This window comes from Vicugna pacos, chromosome 7 (assembly GCF_048564905.1).
Source record: "Vicugna pacos chromosome 7, VicPac4, whole genome shotgun sequence".
Classification (NCBI taxonomy): Eukaryota; Metazoa; Chordata; class Mammalia; order Artiodactyla; family Camelidae; genus Vicugna; species Vicugna pacos.
In genome coordinates this window covers 11,531,155-11,554,795 of record NC_132993.1, presented here as the reverse complement: position 1 = coordinate 11,554,795, position 23,641 = coordinate 11,531,155, and the positions used below count along the sequence as shown (strand labels likewise).

Here is a 23,641-nt window from a genome sequence, read left to right as displayed (position 1 = left end):
TCAGAACTTAAAGTGTTATTTTACTTGCTGTTAGCCTTTTGAAGGATTATGTTCAGAATATTCTGTTGTGGTCTGTTATAGCCCTCATTTCTCTTCCCTTCCTCTAGTCTCTCTCCTCCTCTCCCTCTTCCTACTTCTTCTCCCCTTCTCTCTCTCCACACACACACACTGTTGAGTCAAACTAGCAAGCCTGAATATATAGCTGAAAGATAGGAAAAAGCAGTTGAGAAAAGCAGCTTGAGTGTAGGGACTGGATGTGGTCTTGCAGTTTCTGCATATTTTTGTACAAAATAAACTATAAGGTAAACAACGCCCTCTAGATTTGTGCAGTGCACAACCTAGACAACATTCACAGTGGCCCACTGGTGCAGTATCAAGGCTGAGTCCCAACGACAGTTGAGGTGTAGCATGTAGAAAGCAGGGCTGGTGCTTGCCTATTTGTGTAGGGGCCCCTAGAAACGTGGTAATGTCCACATGGGTGTCATTGTTGGGTTGCCTGGAAGCAAACTGCTGTTGCCTATTAGGGAGCATTTGCTTTAGTGAAGAGGGGCCTCCCAGGTCGTATGATTTGCAGACTCTGTCTCTGAAGAATCAGCTCAGGTCCCCTCCTGCCTTCCCAACCTCCATACTAGCTCTGGGGGCTTAGACTAGTCTCTTAATCTGACATAGAAACAGTGCTGGTTTACCAACTGTTATGAGTTGAACTGTATTCCCCTAAAAGATGTTGAAGTCCTAACCCCCAGTACCTGTGACCTTATTTGGAAACAGTGTTTGCGGGATGATCAAGATGAAGTCATTAGGATGGTCCCCTAGTCCAGTATGACTGGTGCCCTTATAAAAGGAAATGTGGACATAGAGACACCCACACAGGGAGAACAGCACATGAAGACAAAGACACAAGCCAAGGAAGGCTGCTCGCCGAGGAAGGTTATTCATCTGCAAGCCAGGGAACAACAAAGATTGCCAGCACATCACCAGGAGCTAGGGGAGAGGGCAGGAACCGACTCTCCCCCACAGCCTTCAGAGGACACCAGCCCTGCCAGCACCTTGATCTTTGACTTCTAGCTCAAGAACTGAGAGAAGATGCACTTCTGTTCTTTGAACCACCTAATTTGTAGACCTTTGTTACAGCAGCCCTAGCCAAGTCACAGTCCTACTGAGGGTCAGAGAAGCACAGTGGACATAGACTCTCACTTTCCAATGACATCCTTGTCATTTCAAGGGAGCTCTACCTTCCTTAGAGATGGTTCTTTTAACCCCCAACACATCAGCTTAAATTTATCCCTTTCTGCAGCAGCTCCCATATATTGTCTTTGCTAGGACCTGGGCATCATGCCAAGCAAGCCCTTTAATGTGTTCTTTCGTTCACGCCTCACCCTGACACTAGGTGGGCAGCATCGCCATTCACCATTTTTGCAGGTGAAAAAAATGGGCCCAGAGAGGTTAGGTGACATTCCCGAGGCTCACACTGCTGGTGAGTAGCAAACCTGAGATTCAAAACCCAGATCCAAAACTCATATTCTTAATGACTGCAGTGCCATTTAGCTTTCTTTCTTTCTGTCCTGTAGCTTGTATCTCCAAAGCCCTCTGACATCCTTAAATTCACCTTTCACTTCTCCCTTTAGATTCCTGCCATACGTACAAATCTTCTTCCTATTTTGTTACAGATTCATATTTTAATTGAGTTGAGGGAAAACACCCCCAGTGCTCATCCCGTGATCATTTTACTTGACTGGAAACAGGCTGCTTGGTTTGGAGTTTTTAATGACCAAAAACATTAGCCTTCCAATTTTTGAGCCTTTCCTGTGTACCTGCATCATTAGTGATCAGTTTACATTAATCATCTCATTCAATCTTTATAAGAACTCTCAAAAAAAACAGAACTCTCATTGTCCATATATGAGTTTGGGCAATTTGCAAGGGCTCTTGGCGGTGGGTGTCAGGACGTGACTACAAATCCTGCCTCTTCACTGCTTTATTTTATTGTGTATTGTGTGTTTCCTACTAAACGGATAAACAAAGCATGAAAGAACGTACAACCTGGGTCCTGTTTTAGGGAAGCATCATGTATTCTCTCCTGGACCCCATCTTCTCTCACCTGGATCACCCCAATAACCTACATAGGGGTCCACTTCCCTCCTCCCTGGTGCCCTCCCATCTGGTCTGTACCCGGCTGTCATACTGAACTTAAAACACACATCTGATCACACCACTGTCAGGTGGAAACCCATTCAGTGGCTTGCTGTAGAACTAAGAATATCTAATCACTTGCTATGGCCTCCAAAGCCATGTTTCAACTGATCTTCTCTATTGATTGCCATCTGCCTAACTTCCACACTAATCTGAAGCCATGCTGGTCTAATTCCAGTTCCTCCAGTAATGTCCAGGTGTCCCTGCCTCTCCAGCCTCCCAGGAGGTTCCCCTGCTGAGCACAGTCTCTGCCTCTTTCCTTCACTCCCACCCTTCCTTCAGGTCTTGGCTTACATGGCATCTCTTCAAAAAGGTCCTCCCTGACCATCGAATCCAAAGTAATCTTAGTACTGCTTTTGCTGCATCTCTTTTAAGTTTTAGTACCTGCACTCCCATGTTTGAGGCAGCACTGTTCACAATAGCCACCACGTGGACACAACCCAAGGGTCCATCGAAAGAAGAATGAATAAAGAAAAATATGCTATGAGTATACTAAGGAATACTATTCAGTCTGAAAAAAGAAGGAAATCCTGCCACATGCAATAGCATGAATGGACCTGGAGAACAATTTGTTAAATGAATAAGCCAGGCACAGGGAAAATGCTGTATGATTCCACTTACAGGAAGTATCTAGAATAATCAAACTCACAGAAGCAGGGATGGTAGCCAAGGCCTAGAGGGTGGGGGAAACGGGGGGGGGGCTGTCATTCAATGCGTATGAAGTTTCAGTTTCGCTAGAGATCTATTGTAAGACAAAGTGCCTGTAGTTAACCATATGGAAGTGTGCCCTTCAGAACAAAGCAACTTTGTTAAGAGGGTGGATCTTATGTTAAGTGTTCTTACCACACACACAAAAGGGACACAAGGAGATTCTGGGAGGTGGTGGTGACGTCTGTTATCTTAATTGGGGTGATGGTGTCACAGGTGCATGCGTATGTCCAAACCCTCAAATCGTACGTGTTAAATACATACAGCTCTTTGTAGGTCAATTCTCCAATAAAACTGTTAAAAAGAACACTAGGGGAAGCTTGGTGTATGTAAGAGCTCAACTCTTCTGCCTGAATATATTTCAAAATAAAAAATTTGAAAAATAAAAACAAACCGACAAAAAGCTAGTCCTCCCCTCTCAGCCCCGCCCTCAGACCCCTGCTTTGTGTGGTGGTTTTTGTGTCTTGTTTTTCACCGCTGCACGTTTATTCTAATTTCCAATTATTTTGTTTGTCTGCCCGCTTGTGTTTTCAGTCTCCTCTGCTAAACACTTTAAGTTCCAAGAGGACAGAGACTAGGTCTGTCTTTAATTTTGCAGCCCCAGAGCCCGACAGGATGCCAGACGCACAGTAAGGCACGCGATGGTGCATGGAGAGCGAATGAGTGAAAGAAGGGAGGCCCGGTGTGTGCGCTGGATAGGAACCAGATGGCCATAGGTCCTCAAGGCAAGTCTCCATAATAGGACCTCGGAAAGGAGGTAGGGAGCGGGCAGAAAGGAAAATGGGAATGCGAATAAACTCTCTTTGTCCCCTCTAATTTTGCTCACTTTTCATGGTTTCTGGAAACAATGAGCAAATAAACTGTCTGATATTCCAGCTTTGCTGCCCCACCGCCCTCTCCCCCTCTCCTCCCTGACCGCCTTTCTCATTCCTCTCTCTCCAGTCACCAGTGGGAGGAGGTCATTCAAATCTCAACCTCCCACCGGTGCTTAGAAAATGTTTTCTCTTTCCCTCCGTCTTGGATCCCTGTTCTCAGTTCCCCGCATTTCCCCTCATACAAAGGGTCTTGTGCTGCAGTGGGAGAAATAGAGTGGAGGGGAGGGGAATTGCCAAGTAACAGCTTTGCCTGTTATCTGGTTGCCAAGGCAATTGTGCATCTTCATTGTGTTGCTCTGATCAGTCCTGGGGAGCTGAGGACAGTGGTCCTGCACTGGCCACAGAATCCACCTGAGTCCTCCCAAGCGCATCTATGTGAGGACCCCCCAGCCCAGCTCCCCCGTATGCAACCTCTGTCTCCCTCCCTGACCTGTCGGGGAGCACCAGACTCTCACCTACACTCCTCCAACAGCGGAGTGGCTTGTCAGAGTCCTCTGTACATTTCAGGGAAGCAGGCACCACACCTTCCCGTGTGGGCATTTGTGTTCCGATGAAGGACAGAGATTGTGTCCTGCAGACATTCAAATAGCAGAAATCCCACCTCTTCAAACCCTAAGCACTGTTATCTTCAAGACACAAAAGGTGTCCATCTGCCCCTCATCCCTCCCAAGCTGTTCTTCTGCTAAGGGATCCCACTCGTTGAGAAAATAAAGACACACAGCTTTCCTGGCAGCTGCGACCCACCTGCTGGGGAAGTGGTTCTCCCTTCTGTCTTTACCAAACCACGATGTGAAATACAGGTTCTTCTTTTGTTCATTTCTCCTTCCCTCGCTTTACACCACACCGCGTGCTCCAACACCCCTCCCCCGTGCCCCAGTACCTACACAGAGCAAGGGAAAGGAATGTGCAATGGTCTTTTTAAAAAAGGCTTTCAAGAGTTTTCAGCAATATTTTCAATTTCTGGTCAATATGTGTCTTTATTTGACTCTTTCCCCTTCCTTCTCCTTATCTCCTACGTCTTATAGAGAATTGTCCTTTGGAAGAGAAATCAAATTGCTGTTAATAGGAATTTCAAAGGGGAAACTGCTAGGAGTGATTGAGGACCAGCTGGAGGCCCTCATTTTTCTAATCACAAATTTATGGTACTTTATAATTTATATATGCGTGTTTTATCTCACTGGGTGATAGAGTCCCCCATGGCATCGCTTGACTTTCAGATCCATTGACAAATCTATCTTCTGTCTCCTTTTCCCCCTGCCCTATTTCCCGACTCCTAAGACCATGAGAATATTTTTAAGGAAAATCTGTGGATTTAAAAAAAAACACTGTATTACAATATGTAATTTGTGCTCTAAAATGAAAGCAGCTCCTCTCTCTACTTCATTTTGGTAAAAGTACTTACCTGCCAAGAGGAAAAGATAAGGCTCCCCCTACCCTAACGTATCTCGTTCACAGGGACAAGAGTAGACAGGTTTTTAACTTTTAGGTATTTAGCAGACATTTATTGATCTGGTTACTATTAATAGAGAAGTTAGAACTTGAGTCTAGTTTCAATTAATGCAGTGTTTTGTTGTTGTTTGTTGTTGTTTTCCTGGTTCCTTTCCTTGAATCATCAGCATCATCTGAAAGTGCTTAGATTCACTGGTGTTTTCCAGCCGCCAAAGTTTCTGAAAGAGCCAGTGGGAGTCAGGAGAATTACCTAAAGTCACCCAAGGAGAGAGGGACAAATCTCAGACTTGAACTCAGTTCTCCTGGCCCTCAGTATTGGCTTTTCTGACATTTAAAAATCAGGCTTAAATCGTTTTGTGAGGCATTTGGGAATTTGAACACTGACTGGATTGTTCATGTCTATTCCAAAAATTATCGTTTATTATTTTAGGTGTAACAGTAATGTGAGCATATATTTTTAAAAAGCACTTCCATTTTGGAGGTAGACACTGAAACAGTTACGGATGAAACGATAAGATGTCTGGGATTTGCTTCAAAATAATACAGGAGGTGGGGAATTGGAAGGGGTCTAGAGAAACAGGATGGGTCATGAGTTGATCATTGGTGCTAGGTGGTAGGTGTATAGGGTCATTACATTCTTTCCTCTACTTTTGTATATGTCTGTAATTTCCCATAATAAAAGTTTGAAAATTAAATAATAAAAATTGAAACATGTTTTACCCACAAACCCTTCCCAGACAAATAACAGAGTGTAAGATTCTATTTGGGTGTTTACATCCACAGTTTTTTGCTGGGAAACAACCTATTAAGTCTCAGAATAGTTTGTAGACCAGACCTCAGGATAGAGAGAAGAGCTAAAGATTCAGCCACAAATAGGTCACTGTTGAGGGAAGCCAAGAATCCCCTGGAAATGCAGGGAGCGTGTCACTGAGTTGCCAAAAATAAGCCTGGATTCTGGCAGATGTCCCCTCTGAGAAAAGCACAACGGTGCTCTCATCTTCAGAGGAGTCAGCACCCAAGGACCCCCAAAACAGGACCAACAGCGCTTTGTTGGAGAGTCAGAGAATAACAAAAGAGATTGTTAATTCCTTCACCCTCATGCCTGTGGTCCTGTCTTCTCAGAAGGAATCCGTCTTGGGTGCCGTTAGTGGGTGGGTAAGCCAGTGGAGGCACTTTAGAGGACAATCTGACAGTATCAAATTGTAAAAATATTTGAAACAATTCTCTTTCTGGGAATTTTCCTGCAGCTACATTCATGTATAGGTATTTATAGAAGGCTACTCATTGTAGCATTGTTTGCTACAGTGAAAATCATAAACACATGGACATTCATTCTTAGAAAATGGCAAAAGTGAACGTGGCCGTAGAGTGGAATCTCATACAGCCACCAATGTGATCAAGGTCGATCTTGGTTGATCTTGGTGTGCCAGTACAGAAAGACGTACAAGATAATGTGTTAAGTGAAAAACATCAGACATGTGGTTTAATCCTATAGAGACCAACAATTTCTGGAAGGTGTGTGGACTTGTCCTTGGACACAGTTCAGGCTCATGCTGAGCTAGGGGAAGGAACTGACAGAGCTGAGGATAATCCATCCCAGGTCTGTCTGATCACAAAGCCAGTGCCCCCGACCATTCATGGCCTCCTGATGTGGACACACTTGATCTTCTGCAGGTCAGGTGGCATGTGCTTGAGGACTAGGCCACTTTCTGCCATGCTCCCTACTTCCTTGGTCCCTGGGCCCTGGCACCAGAAAGAGCAAGCAGAGCCCACGTTCTTATGGAGAAGCAAGGACCACCTGGCCCACAGCATCCACCACTGGGGACTTGGCTTCTCGAGTTCTCCCACTGCAGTTGGGATGCAGTGGCCTTTCATTCATTTATTTATTTTCCGAGGATTTCTTTGGGAATGAGATGGGGGAAAACCAGCACAAGAACTTTTCTACTTGCAGTCTTTGGCCTGCAAGACCTTAGTATATGATACCTACAAGAGTCTTTCTCTTTTGTGGGTCTCTCTTTTTCTTTTCTTCTTCTTCCCCTCCCCCCAGGGGAGATTAAATGAAACTTAAAATCTCTGTAGAAGGGCAAAGAAGACATGAATTGTTTTAAAGATATCACCACCTTTCTCCAAAGTACGGAAGTACTGCATATGTCTAAAAGCAGAAGAATTTTTTGTTTCTAACTTCTAGAAGTCAACATGGACTCTCTGAGGTTAACCTATCTGTTCCATCCCGCTCTGTGTGCTGTTATCTACAGCACCGCACATGCAGAGGTGGTGGCAGTGGGGCAGACTCTCGCAGCCATTCGCTGAAGACTGAGTGAGAAAAGCTTTCACATACAGGCTGAAAACAAGTCAGGAATTAGGCAGAGGCTGCAAGGCTGATGTGGTCAGCGTGTGGTTCCAGCAACGAGCCTGAGTCTGCTCACCCACTTTGCTCTTGAAGTCCCTGTCACCAGCATGTGGAAGTGGTAATTTACTTGGTAAGAGCTCTGCACAGGCAAAGACGCCATCTTTATGTTTAAATTTAGAAAGAAATTTTTTAAGTGGTTTATTTAAAAAATTTTTTTAATTAAATTTAAAAAAAGTTTTTGATGAAGTATAGTTGACTTACAATGTGTTAGTTTGTGGTGTACAGCAAAGTGATTCAGTTTTATATATATTTATTTATTCTTTTTCATTATATGTTATTGCAAGATACTGAACATAGTTCCCCGTGCTATACAGTAGGTCCTTGTTGTTTATCTATTTTATATATTGTAGTTTGTATCTGCTAATCCAAAACTCCTAATTTATCCCTCCCTACCCTTCCCTTTCCCCTTTGGTAACCATAAGTTTGTTGTCTATGTCTGTGAGTCTGTTTCTGTTTTGTAAAAAAGTTCATTTGTCTCATTTTTTCGATTCCACATATAAGTGATATCATGATATTTGCCTTTCTCTTTCTGATTTATTTCACTTATGATAATGTCTAGGTCCAAACGTGTTGCTGCAAATGGCATCATTTTATTCCTTTTAAGGCTGAGTAGTATTCCATTGTTTAAATATACCTCATCTTCTTTATCCAATCAGTTGATGGACATTTATGTTGCTTCCATGTCTTGGCTATTTAAGTAATGCTGCTATGAACATTCTGGTGCATGTACCTTTCTGAATTAGAGTTTTCTCTGGATACATGCCCAGGAGTGGGATTGCTGAATCATATAGTACCTCCACTTTTAGTTTTGTAAGGAGCCTCCATACTGTTTTTCCTAGTGGCTGCACCAAACTACATTCCCATCAACAGTGTAGGAGGGTTCCCTTTTTTCCACACTCTCTCCAGGGTTTATTGTTTGTGGACTTTTTAATGATGACCATTCTGACCGGTGTGAGGTGATACCTCATTGTAGTTTTGATTTGCATTTCTCCGATAATTAGCAATATTGAGCATCTTCTCATGTGCCTGTCGGCCATCTGTATGTCTGTAAAGAAGTCATCTTTAATCAATAAAAACTGATTATGCTAGCCCTGTAAGTCTTTGCAGAGAGAGACCTCAGGGAAGGGATCTTAACCTTGACTGGAAAGAGAGAAGGCAGAATTGGCTTCTTAAATTTTGTGCTGAGAGGCCAGCAGGTTGGAGGGAAATTTCTAGCTGAGACAATTCCCCTCCTTGTCTCTCTTTCCTCCTACCTGCTCAAGCCATCACGCAATGCGCGGAATCAGAATAATGGTTGGTTTCAGCAATCCAGATTCCTTAATTTTTACTCTAAGTAATGATTTCCTGTCACTCCGCCCCAACCTCTCCCCACTATGGCTCTCACATTTCAAAGTGTGACAAACTGGGCATCATATTCGATAGAGATCTGACTCATGTCGATTGTAGCCTAATGATTGCTTCCTGGGCTTTGCCTGTCATCCTTCTATAAATACATCCCAGTATCACTTTGGCTCTTCAGCAGTATCACTCCGTTGTTGCATGCCTCCATCTGTGGTCAGCCGTGACCTCCCGGGTCTCTTTGTCTTACACCTGCGCCCAATCAGTCCTCGCCAGCCCTGTTTTTCCATTATTGGCTTCTCTGTCTCTAAATTTACCACCTTCCTCCTTCCCACTCTTGGAAAATGTGGCATGAAATAAGCAGAAGCCAGAACTATTCGAAGTCTGCTCTCTTTCCCTCTTGTCTAGGAAGAAAAAACATCTTTGAATTGGAAAGAGCAGAAATAAAGGGTAACAGAGAAACTACAACTCATCTACCAAAGGGGCAGCAGCATCTTACCCGGACAGGAGCCCTGAGCTGAGAAGCTCTGGGTTCAGAGGCCGGCACCATTGTTTGTAGCTGTGTGACCTTGGGCAAGTCATTGAAGCTCGCCGAACTTCAGTTTCCTTACCTATAAAAGGAAGCGGTTTGACTACTTTATCTCTAAGTTTTCTTTTAAACCCCCAAACTTTAATACTCTATCATAAAATGAATCTGTTATTGGGTCACTTTTTGAAAATGTCTGACCTTTTGGAGTTCCAGAGTCAGGTGGAGAAGATAAAGCCTGGTCTAATGCTCTAAATCTTAAGATATTTGATTGATCTCATTGCTTGACACACTATGGAACGAGAACATAGATGTCGCCCACCTAATCCCAAAGCTTACTGAAGTTCTGAACAAGGATTGTAGCAGTACAATGGAAACTCCTTCTCTCATCAGGAGGCTCTCCTGTTACCTCTTGGTTTTGGCACCTTCTGCTCATGAGAGCAACCTGAGGTCTTATCAGGGAAGGAGTGAGCCTGCCCTGTGGCCTTCATCTCTAATTCTGACATCTTTTTCCTGGAAGATCTTCCACATTCTTGTGACAATCAGCTTGGCCTCTTGATACTGGAGACATCATTCATGGCCTTCATATGTTCAGCAGCAAAAGATCAGAAGCCTGAAACTAACATAATATTGTAAATCAACCATAGTTAAAATTGAAAAAAAAAAAGATCAGAAGAATACCAGCATGTATAGATTCTTCATGTTAACTAGGGCAAAGATATGAAGTGTCCTGAGTTCAGGATGAGTGACTTCTCACCAGGTGGCTGTGTTTAATGGTTGAAGATGTTCAGGTGACAAAGTCCTGATTTATTGCCTCATCTTGTGGCACTGGGCAAAAATCAGAAGGGCTAATGATCTATCTGTTTGACTGAAGACCCTTGCCACTTTAAAGTGTAGGATAGTTCCCCATGCTTATTAAAACCACCCTCCACAAGGTTTGTTTTCAAGTCTAAATAACTTTGTCCTAAGATGCATTAAAGAACTTGGACTCTGAGCTTATAGTTACAGTAGTAATTTTTGAGGAATCATGGAAGATTGGATAAGCCATCAGATGAGATGCCAGTCATGGAAAGTCAGCTCAGTATCAATGCCAGGCCACAGTTAGTCTAAGTTAGATTTACTTAAAAGGGGCAGGGGATTGTAAGACTTAGAAAAGAGTGTCATTGGCAATGGGCCCAGTATATGCATACTAAGAAGTTGTGCTATACGAGCTGTGTTTTATTTATTTTAATGAATTATTTGGTTTGCAAATTTAGATAAAGTATGTATGTACTTTAGAAAACCTTTTAAAAATGTCACCCTTAAGATCCTTGTGGATAAGATGTCTGGCAGTATTTTGGAGTGCATTTTTCTTTTTTTTTGTTTTCACTTTAAATGTGGAGTGCATTTTTCAGCATATGGTTGATTTACCCATAAATTTCATGAATGGTTGTGTGTTAGCATAGGAGGGGATGGTTACTATTGGTACTTTTCTCCCAGTCCCAATCCTGTCAATATTGTTTTCAAAGAGTGGGATAAAAACAGAAAAGATACACATGTCAAATTTACCAGTGACCTGAAGCCAGGAAGGATTGCTAATGTAGTCACCCACTGCATCAAATTCCCAGTGATTTTGATTGGACTTAACCTGGAGCCAAAACCAAAAAATATAAAGTCCTACATTTGGGGCTCCAGATCAATTGCATATCTGCATAATGTGAGAGCTGCAGTGTGGCAGAAATCCACTTGAAAACATCTTGGCATTTCAGCTGACCATAAGCATAATGTGATGTAGCTTTAAAAATAAGCCAACGCAGTCTTTATTTTCTCTTACCAGAAGTGAAATGTCCAGGTACAACGTATTTTTTTCTCCCTGTAAATTGTGCTGGTCCAAGCTGTGGTGAATTGTGTTCACTTTTGACCTTTACAATTTTAAGAATCACTGAATTAGGCTGTGTGTGTATAGGAGAGCGTCTGGGGTGAGAAAATACGATATTCATAACAGATGAACAAATGTGGAGTTTCTTTTTATTATTATTCAACCAAAATTTTTTGATCATCAATTATGGGCCAGGCACTATGATGGACTTTGGAAATGCAGAGATACACAAGACATGGTGCCCAGGTAATAACGTAGCTGGAGAATCAGGAAGGGAAACCCCACACGGCATAGAAAGGAAGTGCTATCGAGTGGAACTAGGGGAGCGCGGGTAAGGAGCGCTGATGGAGAGGATCAGGAACTGGATTGGGGAAGCTCAGAGGACGTGAACTTGGAGAACCACAGCCTTTTAAAGTTGGAGGAAACCTTTTGTCTTATGCATATAAAATGGAGGGATGGCTTCTTCTCAAAAGTCCTTTGGCTCTAAAACTCTTTGGGGTGATAGAACTCTTCTGAGCCTTGGTCCTGTACTACAGGGTACAAGGTAGCTAGTTGCAGTCTTCGAGTTAGAATTCTAGGACCATGTGGTCCTCCTGAATTTCATCCAATTGTCTTTCCTGTGGGCCAATTTCCTCCCAATTGCTAAACCTTATTTAGCATGATTTTCTCCCAATTGCTAAACCTTATCTAGCATGATTTTCTGCTAGAATTCAGCTGGCCCACCAAATTTAGTATTGCCTGACAATTTGACAGCCACATATTCACTTCCTTTGTCTAGATCACAAAGCCCACGACCAGAATAGATCCACCCTCAACCCAGAGCAGGTGGCTCACCACTAGGTATGTCCCAGGCTACTCTCCAAGGATTCGTGCCAAGGACAGGATGGATGTGGAAAGACCTCAGGCTTGTGATTGAGAGAAAGAATAAGCTTGACTGGAAATTCAATTACACTGAGAAGAGGCAGCCTTGAAATTAAATTACAACACTGCTCTCAATGAAATAAGTGTATATGCCTTTGACCCATGGTGAAAATAGAGGAAAGAGAAAGAATAAAAAGGTAACTTCCATAATCCATTATCTTGAAGTCATCTGTGTCCTACTGCTTGTGTGGCAGGAGAAGCAGTTATTGACTGGGCATCAAGGTCTGAATTTGCATATAGAAGGCTTGCTTTTATAGGGTCTATTTTTCTATGCTGAGAGGGTGACTCTCCTTGAAGGTGGGGGTGGGCTCTCATGGGTAGATCATCCCCCATGATGCTTCTATGCTGTCATCATCAGCTCCATCAGGAACCTTGGGGTACCCAGAGCCCCTACTAACAATATGAATCTCCTAGAATCCAGAGGATTCTCTCCATATTCTATGGTCTTCTCTTTATCCACATCAGCTGGTGTTTTTGCTATGGATATAAATGAAATCATCAATACTATTTGCAATGGTTAATTTTATGTGTCAACTTAGGTAGGCCAAGGGACCCAGATATTTGATCAAACATCAGTTTGGATGTTGCTGTGAACATATTTGTTTTAGACAAGATTAACATTTAAATCAGTAGATTCTGAATAAAACAAATTACCTGCTGTAAAATGGGTGAGCCGCATCTAATCAGTTGAAGGCCTTAAGAGAAATGAGAGTCAGGTCGTCAAAAAGAAGACAGAATCCTACCTTTAATCACCTTTGGTCTTGAGCTGCAATATCAACCCTTCCTGAGTCTTCAACCTGACAGCCTAACCTGCAGATTGTGGACTTGCCAGCCTCTACAATCATGTGAGTCAATTCCTTAAAATAACTCTCTCTCTCTCTCTCTCTGTCTCTCTTTCTCTCCTAGTAGGCTATATATAATTCTTATTGGTTCTAGTTCTCTGGAGAACCCTGACTAATACACTCTTGGAACTGGATAACCAGAAGTTCAAGCCTGCCTCACTTTTTCCCTTGACCCCAGAAACAACCTCAGCCCTTACTTGTCAAAGGAAAATCAGGCTCCAGACATGAACTACTTCCACTTTCCACTCTTATACCCAAGAAATTACTTGGGCTTGTGTGTGCCCCCACCTCCTACCTTTAAACTAAGACACGCTGACCCTTTTCCTATTCTGGGTTAGATCTTCCACCTGTGCTCTTGACCGGAACCTTTCTCTTCTTCCCCGACCTGGGACCTTGGTCCATCTATCAGCACGTCTCCCCAGTACTTACAGACATCCATCTCCTTCCCCAGTATCTAAAGCTGTGTTCTAATGTCTTCCAAGTTTCACAAAAGAAGGCAAAACATCTCCTTGAATCTCAACAGGCACCTTATCTCTCTCCATCCCTTCACAGCCGAGCTCCTCAATGCTGTTTTTCCACAATGTTACCTCCCATTCACTCTTCATCTGCTACATTCTGCCTTTCATCACTCACCGTGCCACTAAATCCACTCCACCCAAGACACCAGTGGTCCCTTTGTGAAGTAAATCTTTGTAATGTTAAGCCACTAAGATTTGAGGGCTTACCAGTTATAATAGCAGTGGAGTCCCTTACCCAGTTCCACCAGTCCACAGTAGTGCTACAGTGGTCATCATTTTCAAACGACGATCTTCAAACAGATAAGTGACTCTCCCAAGATCACAACTGGTAAGTGCTAGGGTCAGGATTCAGATGTAAGTCATTCAGCCCCAGAACCCATGCTGGCAACCAGCAGTTCTTTCCTATAGAGCGTTGTGAGGATTAAAGGAGATTACGCAGACACACTGCTAGCACATGACTGATGCCTGGTCAAGGGCAGCTCAAGGCAGCATTGTTACTGTTCATGATTTTGACAAGTGTCCCGTGAGCCTTCACTGACTTCCCTCCACCTCCACCTTCCACCTTCCTCCTGTCCCACCCCATGCTGACCCTGACTCACCCCCTCTGTGTGTCTCTGACAACCTGTAATGAATGCATTTGCTAGCTTTCTGCCCTTTTTTTGTGCGATTACAGGTGTCTATGCGGTTCCACGTAAAGCTGGGGCAGTGGATGCGTTTTCCGTGGGATGCGTCTGATGGTGCTGCAGGAAAGTTACGGGTCTGTCCTGGTTCAGGTGTTTCTCGCCAGCTGGAAAGAACCTCTTCATAGGTACGCGAATCACATTGGAGGAGGAATCAAAATTGGGGGAGTAGCTAAGACGCTAGAAGACAAAACTGAGACTCCAAATGTTCTTAACAGGCTGGAACAATGAGCCGAAGCCAAGAAGAAATTTAATAGAGAAAAACAAATGGCAGAACCTCAAAGGAAAAGCACCTGAAAGGTCATTGACGGAGCCTTTGATTAAATCCTTGGCTGGCTGGATTTCCTCCCTCCTGGCTTTTACTATTCTAGTCACACATGTTTCTATCTGATTCTCTCTGGATGTGTGAAGAAATTACCGTATCTATTTAAAAATCTTGTTAAATTCCAATTAAATGGACTGGGCTAGCTTAGATTTTTAAACCCCAAGCTCTTAAAGCAGATGTGTCAGAAGCAGACTTGTATCTAATCCTGAGTGTGTGATCTTGGCTTCGGAAAGTGTTTAGTGGATAAGATTCAGAGGTGTGTGTTATTGACCAGGACTGATGGGGAAACCACTGTGAATGTTCTGATGGGGAAGCCACTGTGAATCTACCGTCTGACTGGCCATTTTGTTTGTGTCACCCAAAGAGAAGGGCCACCGAAAGGGCAAATATGTATTCTTCTAGTAAACTAGGAGGCAGGTAATTAGGATCAATTGACTAGTTTTCTATACAAGAGAAATATTAGTAGGTTTGACAACTGGTGAAGTTGCTAAAGCCTAAAACCTCCAAAATGTTAAAACTTTGAATTTAAGAGATTCAAGGTAACATATATATATATTCATATGTATATTATGTATCATAGTGATTCAGTCATATATATATACATGAAACTAATACAACATTGTAAATCAACCATACTTCAGTAAAAAATAATTTTTTTTAAAAGATTCAAGGTAAACTAGTTCCATTCAAGTCTAGGGGAAAACAAAAGGTTAGGTTAAGTAATGAGTGGCAATGTGATCTCTAGTAATTAAGACAATCTGTCTTAAATCGTGATAGGCTTCAGAGTCGCTAGGAACACATTAAAATGCAGATTCTCTGGTTCTGCCCTGGGCAGGAGAAGGCCTGGGAACCTGCATCCTACCAAGATTCGAAAATGGTTCGTATGCACATGTGAGCCTCTGGATGAGAAAGAAAATATTGAGACATTCCTATTTCCTTATAGAAAGAGAGGATTCGCTTCTAAACTTCTAAAGAATGTTTATTTATAAGATAGAACCCAGCTGGGACTTGCCAACTCTAGAGCCTGCTGATCAGTACTGGTCCAGGTCAAGTGGAACATTCAGAGTAGGCCAGGGTTGCCAAGGCCAGGGCTGCTGCTAAGGGAACTTTCTCATGTAGTTGTTCCAGAAAGCAGGCTAAAGAGTCATTAACATAGCTGAACTGGAGTGAAGGGAGGGCCAGGGGACCCTAGGAGCCAGGACAGGAGGAAACAGAGCAAGAACTGAAAAGAAGAACAGATTGTAAGAAGGGAACACAGGAAGTGCTTGGTAGTCCCGGGCAGCTCAGAGAACCAACAAGGCTTAATTCTGAAGCCATGGAGAGGCAGGTGGGAGAAAGAGGAGCCAGTCATCACTTTCCCCCAAACCTAGCTGAAAGGACTCAAAATCGGGGTGATGACTGAGGTCCCTGGAGGTGGCACTAACCCAGGCGGAGACAGAGTGATGCAAGATTGCATGGTTACCACCACTGTTCGGATGTAACTGAAGGGGTGACGTGGCTTTCCTGTGTGGCTCATAGGCTCAACTTTATTTCTTTAAACCATCTATATCAGCTGTTCCTTTCTGTTACTTAAACAGCCGTAAAGTAAATCGTGCATTTTGACAGGCTTGGGTGGAGTTTGGCAGTGAGGAGTCTTGGTGGAAATAGAAGAAATTTCCCCAAGGTGCTTGAAGAAGGCTTCCTTCCTTTGGGGTGACCTTGGGAATACCCTCTTAGTGAGTGCGCTGTAGACTCAGTAACACCCACAAGAAGTCTCAGGTGTGGCCCAGAAGGAAGGAAAGCAAGAGAGAGGAAACGCAAAACAGAAAACAAAAGGAAAGAGAGAAAAACAAAAACAAAATGGAAGCAGAGCTGATGGAGTGGAAGAGCGAACCGGCCCGTGAGGGCGGCCGTAGGTTGCCCAGCTGTGGGAAATTGCCCTGAGGGGCGCTGCCGTGCCCACCTGTGCCTGGAGTTGATTTCCACCCCCCCCCCGCCCCGAACTGGCTCCCTCTCCTGCGCACGCTCTGTCCGCTAACAGCCAGCAGTAAGGAAAAATGTGGCTGAGCAGAAGACGGAGGCCAACATTCAGAGAAGAAACTCTGAAAGGGGCCAGTTTGCTCCTTTATGGCTGATTCTGTGGCTGCTGCTCCTCGGGCCGGCAGCCCCCTCGCTCTCGCCCCACCTCGCACTCCTTGGCTTCAAGCCCCAAACTTGGGATTCTCCCGAAGAGCGGTACAAAGTCCGGGAGGCAGCCTGCGCTCCTGGCGAGAAGCGGCCGAGTGCGCCCAGGTGCGGCCAGGTAAGGCTCAGGCGCGGGCCGCTCGGACGGGTGGAGCCAGCCTCGCCCCTGTTGTCCCTTGGTGGGCGAGTGTGTCTGTTCCAAACTGAGACTGAGAAGTGGGAGCTTTGAGTGTCTTCAGGAGGTCAACTTCTAGCTGCCGAGCCCAAAGGGGTTACTTGTTCTTTCCTGCAGTGGCAGCTTTCCCCCTCCCTCTCTTGCGTCTCTGCCCTCCCTCAGTTCCATCCCTCGCTGCCCCTTCACCTTCACCTCCCCCAGCTTCCTGCTTCCCGCTTCCAGGTGGGAGATGCGAGCAGGTTCTGCTCCCAGTGGGGTTGCTGGGGCTCCGAGACGCCCAATGCGCTGCGCCGCTACCATGGTAACAGCTCCGCTCGGTTCCCAGGCTGCAGCCTCCGGGTCTCTTAAAGGCGCTCTTCCCTCTTTCTGCCTGCATTTCCCTCTCTTCTGGCTCCCCACCTCTTACCTCTCTGGAGTCGGCGCCCTCTTGGTAGTTGGCACCCCCACATCCTCCACCCCTTTCTCCTGTGCTGACTTTCAGCTTTGGCTTCCCTTCCTCCCTCTCCTGTACTGGTTTTTATCTCCACTGTTTACCGTTCCCCATCCCTTACAGAGCCCTTTCCCCTCCCTTTCTCTGCCTTTTTCCTTTTGGAATTACTTTCCTCAGCTACCTCTCTAGCCTTGGGTAGCATGTGACAGCAGGAAAGCCTGGCCACTGAGGAATTAGGAAGAGCTCCTAGAAATAAGTAAATTTAGGACACACTTCATTGACATACTAAACAGAGCACATGTGACAGACTTGGTCCTTTCTGATGAGTAAGGTGGATAGTGCTCTAGATAAGTTGTTGGGGGAACTTCACGGTTGACTGCACTTTGAGTCAGCATGGTTTGGTTCTCAGCTTTGCCGATTCAGAAACCTGATCTTTTTGGTTCACTGGGATCAAGCATGCATTGCAAAGTAGAGTCACACAATTACATTCATAAGAGAATAAGAACAAAACCAAAGTACCAATGTATTCGTCACTAAGACAACAACATTTTGCGTCAGAGACAGGATAGATGCTCGCCAATCCTGTTTCTTCTTCCTGGGTATGTAAGGAGACGAGATTACCCATCCTCACCTGCTGTTAGGTGGAAGTGGGTGATAGAGCTTCCAGTGCTGGAAGTGAAGGACTCTGCCTTGGAGGAGACACACTGTGGAAGGATCTGGGATCCTGAGTCACCACCTGAAAGAGTAACACCAGGATAGATGCTTGACTCACGCAGGACTGGGATGTGGGCAGGAAATGAACTTTCCATGTGTTCAGACACCGAGCTTTAGAGATTATTTACTTTGTAAGGTAGCATCAGTATATCTTTCTCTGTGAAAAGCAACTTGTTCCCGCTGTTGCAAATACTCCCTTCCTCCTACCAGGGCACAGGAGGAACCTCGTCCTCATAAGCTTGCATGGTGATCTTTTGGAGCAAAGTCTTCAGAGACAGTTTATTTAGATCTGCGTTGCAACTTAAGCTTTTCTGCCTTTGCTTAGGAGGTGCTGGAAAGGAATTGATGGAGATAAGGTGGGGGAGGCATGAAAAAGGTCATTCTCCAAGCATAGGACATTTCCTTATCACCTGTTCATCTTTTGATTTGGGTGTAGGGAGGGAAGTAGCATGAGAACCAAAAAGACATGGAAGCCACGCAGAAGTGTGGGGGGAGGATGCAAGTGCTTAGATGTAAAGCCATCCTGCAGGGTCCTGCCAAGGCAGAGAAGACTGTGGGCTGGCCAGGAGGGAACTGGCCAGAACTGTGGATCAGGTAGGCAAGATTTAGGTTCCTAGTGCACATACCCTGCTGCCTAATCCACATCTCCACTTGGATGTCTTCCCCTGGAGGTCTTCCAAATACAGCAGGTCCCAAACTGCTCCTCCCTAACTCACCCTATCTTGGGGAAATATCTCTTCTAGTCTCCCATTTTCTCAGGCCAGAGACCACAGAGTTACTCTTAACTCCTCTCTTGCCCACCTCCTGTCCATCGGCCAATGCTGTACGCTCTTCCTTCAGGACAAATCAAGAAATCAGCTACCTCTTACCATGCGGCTGCTGCCACCCTGGGCCAAGCTGCCATCATCTCTTGCCCACATTATTGCAAAGGCTTCCTAACCGATCTCCCTGCTTCCATCCTTGCTCCCCTGCTATCCCTTCTCCCCACCGCAGTCCTAATATTTTTATTTAAAAGTGGAGATCAGATCATGTTGTTTAAACTCTCCAAATGCTCGCCATCATGCTGAAAATAAAACTGCTTGGGGCCCCACCTCCTCTCTCATTTCATCCCCTCTCCTTCCCTCCTCTCGGTCAGTGCCCTGCCCACACCCCCTGGCTTGCCCCGGAGGTCACCTACAGACAATGCCTTCTGCTCCAAAGGCCTTTTTGCATATGCCTGGAGGAGAATATGGCCTCAGGGGCAGCTTTCAGAGCCACCTTCAGCAATGAGCAGGATTTGGAGAAATACCCAGCTTCCTGATGGGTCCGTGGGCAGCTCTGAGGCACGTTCCAAATATTCTTTCAGACGTCGCCAGCAGGATCAAGCCTCCATTGCCCACAGTGGCCGCCCGCTCGTTAACGTCCCAATTGTTAGTTTTCCTTCCTTCCCTCTGTCTCTTCCCTGTTCTCTCTTGGTGCTTCCTAAGATCACCTCCAGAAGAAACCACTTGCACCCAAACCCTTGTCTCAGGGGGTATGCAGACTAAGATACCTCTCACTCCATCCCAGCCACACTGGCTTCCTGTTTCTAGAACATTTCAGACACCCCACTACCTCAGAGCCTTTGCATCTTCTGTTCCTTCTGCCTAGAATACGCTTTCCCTTGAGTCCTTCAGGTCTCTGCTCAAATATTGTTTTCTCTGACTTATGTTCAAAAGTTGACAACCTGACCCCCGTGAATCCTCTATCCCTTTTCTCTGCTTGCTTGCTTGCTTCTTTTTTTTTTTTTATTATATCAATGGCTAACAGATTCATTGCATGTTAACTTGTTTATTTATTGACCGTCTACCCCCAGCAAAAGATAAACTTCTTGAGAAGAGGGACTTAGTCTGTTCTGGTCTGTCGTGGCTGTATCCCCAGCCAGTGTCAAGAGTGGTGCCTGGCAAACGGGAGGTGTTTAGGAAATGTTTGCCGAATAAGTAGATACAGAGATAAATTACAGGGAGAAAGGAAAGGAAAGGATATTTTTAACAGTAGTCCCGACATACGACTTGGCTTTAATGCTCTTTATTGGCAATTGCTCAGAGTCACCCAGATGGGACTGTTGCCATCGTATAAGACAGATCTTGGGGCAGATTCAGTTTCCAATTTTCTATGAAAGAATTTGAGGCTTTCCCCAAACCAAATGAAGAGAGTTAATTTCACGTGTATCGCTGCTCCCTGACTTTTGTTATCTGAAGTATTTCAGATCCTAATTATAGCCATCGTTTACAAATTCTTTTAATTTAGAAAACCCCCCCCCCCCCGAAAACAGCAGACTTGTACTGCTGTGCAGCTTAACATGCCTCTGTTGGGCAGGAAACATTCAGACTCTGCATTTCCTTGGATAGGTGCGACCCTACCAAATAGGTGTAAGAAAAAAACATGGAATATAGTTCCCAAATTTGTCCTCTCCAGGTTTGAGGGGTCAGCCAGAACTCACTTCCTCATCATCTCTTGGTTTTCCTGGGACACCATCCCCATGGTGTGATCTGGGTTTCACCTCCCTTTTATGTCATCCTTCTGGTCCCCACTTAAATGTCACCTCTCAGAGGAAACTTCCCTGAACACCATCTAACGTAGGAAGCTCTGAGTGGAGATTCTCTTCCGTAGTTTGCTATTCTTTGCCTTGGTGCCTAATATCATTACCCACAGACACAGATTTATTTCTTGCCATCTCCTTAATGTTATCTCCCTTCGTAGACTGTAAGCTCCCTGAGGGCAGGACCATGTCTGTTTTGTCACGACTGCATGCACAGTACATGACGCACAACACACACTCCATTAATACCTGAAGGATGTGGGAATGGAAGAGCCCGTGCAGGAAGGGAGACGGGACCAGGGAGCCGGGTGGCCATGGGCTCAAGGTCGGCTCATCGGCCAAGCTCAGGACCCAGGCTTCCTGCCTCCTGCTCGAAGCCGTTATCACCTCGCTGACAGGCAGGGTCATCCCAGAAAGCAGAAGGGGGAAAATAAAAATGAGGCACAGGAGGGTAGAACAGAGAATCTAGGCTCTTTTAGCCGCCGCTATCCCTTATTTCTTGCTGGAGTACTGGCACCTTTAAAAGCCTTGACTGTCCTCCCCAACCTCCCCACTCAATCACAAACCATAGTGCCTAGGAAAAAAAGGGGCTGGAAATCAATGTGCTAATTCTTTCCCCGGCTCAGGAGCAACTCCTGCAGCTTCCCTGACTGGTCACAGAATGAAGCTCTCCAGGCCTCCAAGCTTGACTCCAGGGCCTGGAATATACCCACCTTCCCCACGCCCAAACCCTCCCCAGCCTGGAGAAGATGAAAGAGGAAGGCCCAGGACTGCCCAGCCTTCCCAGCTCCACTTCTCCATCTGCTGCCTCTCATCTCTCACCCCATCAACTCTCTTTCCTCTCGGCCCTCACTGTCTCTGTCCCACTCACCTCGCCCATGGCCCATAAAGTTTTCTGTTCACAATTCATCTCTTGAGCCTCCTCATTTTTAGATGTGTAGGGAAGGGAAAGGGGAAGGGTGAGCTATTATCTGCATGTAGATGATTGGGTTGAGAACAGAATCCTGTTTTGAAAATATTAAAGATGACTTGTTTTCATTTCTCCTTTAAAATCATATTACTTTCAACAATCCCCCTCCAAGTCTGAGGCACAGAGTTTACAGAGGGAGGAAGAAGGTGAGTAGAGCTAAGAAGTGACCGATTACCTTTGGGTATCAAATCTCACTACCTTGACCTCTTGGTCATGAGCTAGGTCTTGAAAGCCAGGCTTTATGGAAAGAGAAGAGGGATTTCTAAATTTGCAACACTAGTAAGTATTTTTAAAAACAGTAGTCAAAAATACCAACGGAATTTTAGGATATTATTTATAGATTAATAATCTTTGTGTGGGGCTATTTCATTCAGAGTCTCCATGATGAGTGTATTAAGACATGCCTGGGTATTGAATGTTAAGATATGATTTTCTTCAGCTGATATCACTTCCCTACTAAATCACTCATCCAGTCGGTGACTCATACAATCCATTCCAGCATGCTCTGCTACTTGTTAGGAGATTTTTATTTAATTTAAGCATTTTCATTATTGCAGATTTGTATTGTGCGTGGTTCAGTTCTGAGTCTTGGGCAATTGTTCTAATAAGGTTGCTAGTCAGAGGCTGCAGATAAAGAACAGCGATTCAGTAATTAAAAGGCAACCAAGAGTGCAATCTGTGGAGTAGCAAAAAAATCAGATCTGAAACTGCAGGAAGATGGGCTAAAAGCCAAAACTATTAATGCCCAATATGATCATTTCTGGTGATGAACTGATAGGAGTTGGGGTCCCAGTGTTACAAAGGGGATTTGCAAGATAATGAGACCCACAGTGTTAGACAGGACGATCCTGATTTTCTGCATCTTATGCTGTCTCCTCTCAGAATTCCCTTTTTAATACTTTCAAGGTTTTATTAGACCAGGTTCTAGTTCTTCATCTTCCGATTTATTCCTTCACCTTCCTTCACCTACTATCATTCCTACTTTTTGCATGGCTTTCCATCCTCAGAAAAAGTCAGAGTTTTGAGATCAAGGACCTGGTCTTTTTCTTTTTTGCACATCTTTTAAATATCTTTTAGAATTGCCTGCTCATCGTGGCTTCCATCACCCTAGTTCAAGGTATAGTTTCCTGCTTTGCCTCCTGTGGGCTCCTGGTCTCCCTGCATCTACCCTCACCCCACCTGACCCCCACCCCATCTTACAAAGTCTCTACAGAGCAGCCAGACTAATCCTGTTGTTACACAAATCCGATCCCATCATCCCTGCCCTTAAAATCGATTGCCCTTACTCCAGACTCCTCAACCAATGTGTCCTGAAAGGCCCTGCCTGCTTTGACTCTGGCCTGCCCCACCAGGCTCTTGCAGAATCTCTCTCCTTGTTCTCTGAGCTCCACCTTTCAGATCCTAAAGCCCATCGTGCTCCTGTCAACCTCAGGGCCTTTGCATACACTATTTGCTTCTGCCTGGGGAATGGCCACCAGTCAGTCCCTCAGGTCCCCACCTCAGCACCACTTCCTCAGACCAGCCCTCCAGGTAATCCCAGCCTAGGTGAGGGATGTTCCTGTTTGTTCCTAGTGACCTATATTTGTCCTTCCTTGTACTTAACACAGTTGTGAAATTTGATTCACGTAATTCATGTATCCCTTCAACTTTACTGAGTGCATAGTGTGTGTCCATATTAGTTTGCTAGGGCTGTCATAAACAAAGTTCCACAGACTGGGTGTCTTAAATCATGGACACTTACCTTCTCACAGTTCTGAAGGCTGGAAATCAGAAATTAAAATGCTGGCTGGTTTGGTTTCTCCTAAGTCCTTGCTCCTTGGCTTGCAGATGGTCGCCTTCTTGCTGCGTCCTCACAAGGCCTTTCCTCTGGGTGCGGATGTGTCTCTATGATAATCTCTTCTTCTTACAAGGAAACCAGTCATATTGGACTAGGGCCCCGTCCTTACGGCCTCGTTTAGCCTTAATTACCTCTTTAAAGACCTGTTATGG

General features: G+C 44.9%; 1 protein-coding gene and 2 long non-coding RNA genes across 9 annotated transcripts in view; 2 read left to right on the top strand and 1 right to left on the bottom strand.

Moving 5' to 3' along the window:
* Window positions 1-14,656, top strand: part of LOC140697294 (uncharacterized) — a 22,192-nt gene extending 7,536 nt beyond the window's left edge. For both annotated transcript variants that reach the window (XR_012074187.1, XR_012074186.1), the window contains 3 exons: window positions 3,497-3,655; window positions 14,309-14,443; window positions 14,534-14,656. This is a non-coding gene — a long non-coding RNA (uncharacterized lncRNA). The remainder of the gene's footprint in view (window positions 1-3,496; window positions 3,656-14,308; window positions 14,444-14,533) is intronic.
* On the bottom strand, window positions 5,327-23,641 carry LOC140697293 (uncharacterized). 5 transcript variants are annotated; one of them, XR_012074185.1, is made up of 5 exons: window positions 23,394-23,641; window positions 18,040-18,144; window positions 9,906-10,115; window positions 9,470-9,581; window positions 5,327-5,472 (listed from the first exon to the last, which is right to left on the bottom strand). It is a non-coding gene; the product is annotated as an uncharacterized lncRNA (long non-coding RNA). The 5 variants fall into 5 exon arrangements; XR_012074183.1 differs by having other exon boundaries at window positions 9,470-10,115; XR_012074184.1 differs by lacking the exon at window positions 5,327-5,472 and having other exon boundaries at window positions 9,330-9,581.
* The window catches only part of AGK (acylglycerol kinase), a 95,611-nt gene continuing 88,781 nt past the window's right edge, over window positions 16,812-23,641 (top strand). Inside the window, exon 1 of one of the 2 annotated variants that reach the window (XM_072964320.1) lies at window positions 16,812-16,921. The gene's annotated coding sequence lies outside the window, so the exon portion shown is untranslated. The remainder of the gene's footprint in view (window positions 16,922-23,641) is intronic. The other variant, XM_072964324.1, reaches the window with a different exon arrangement.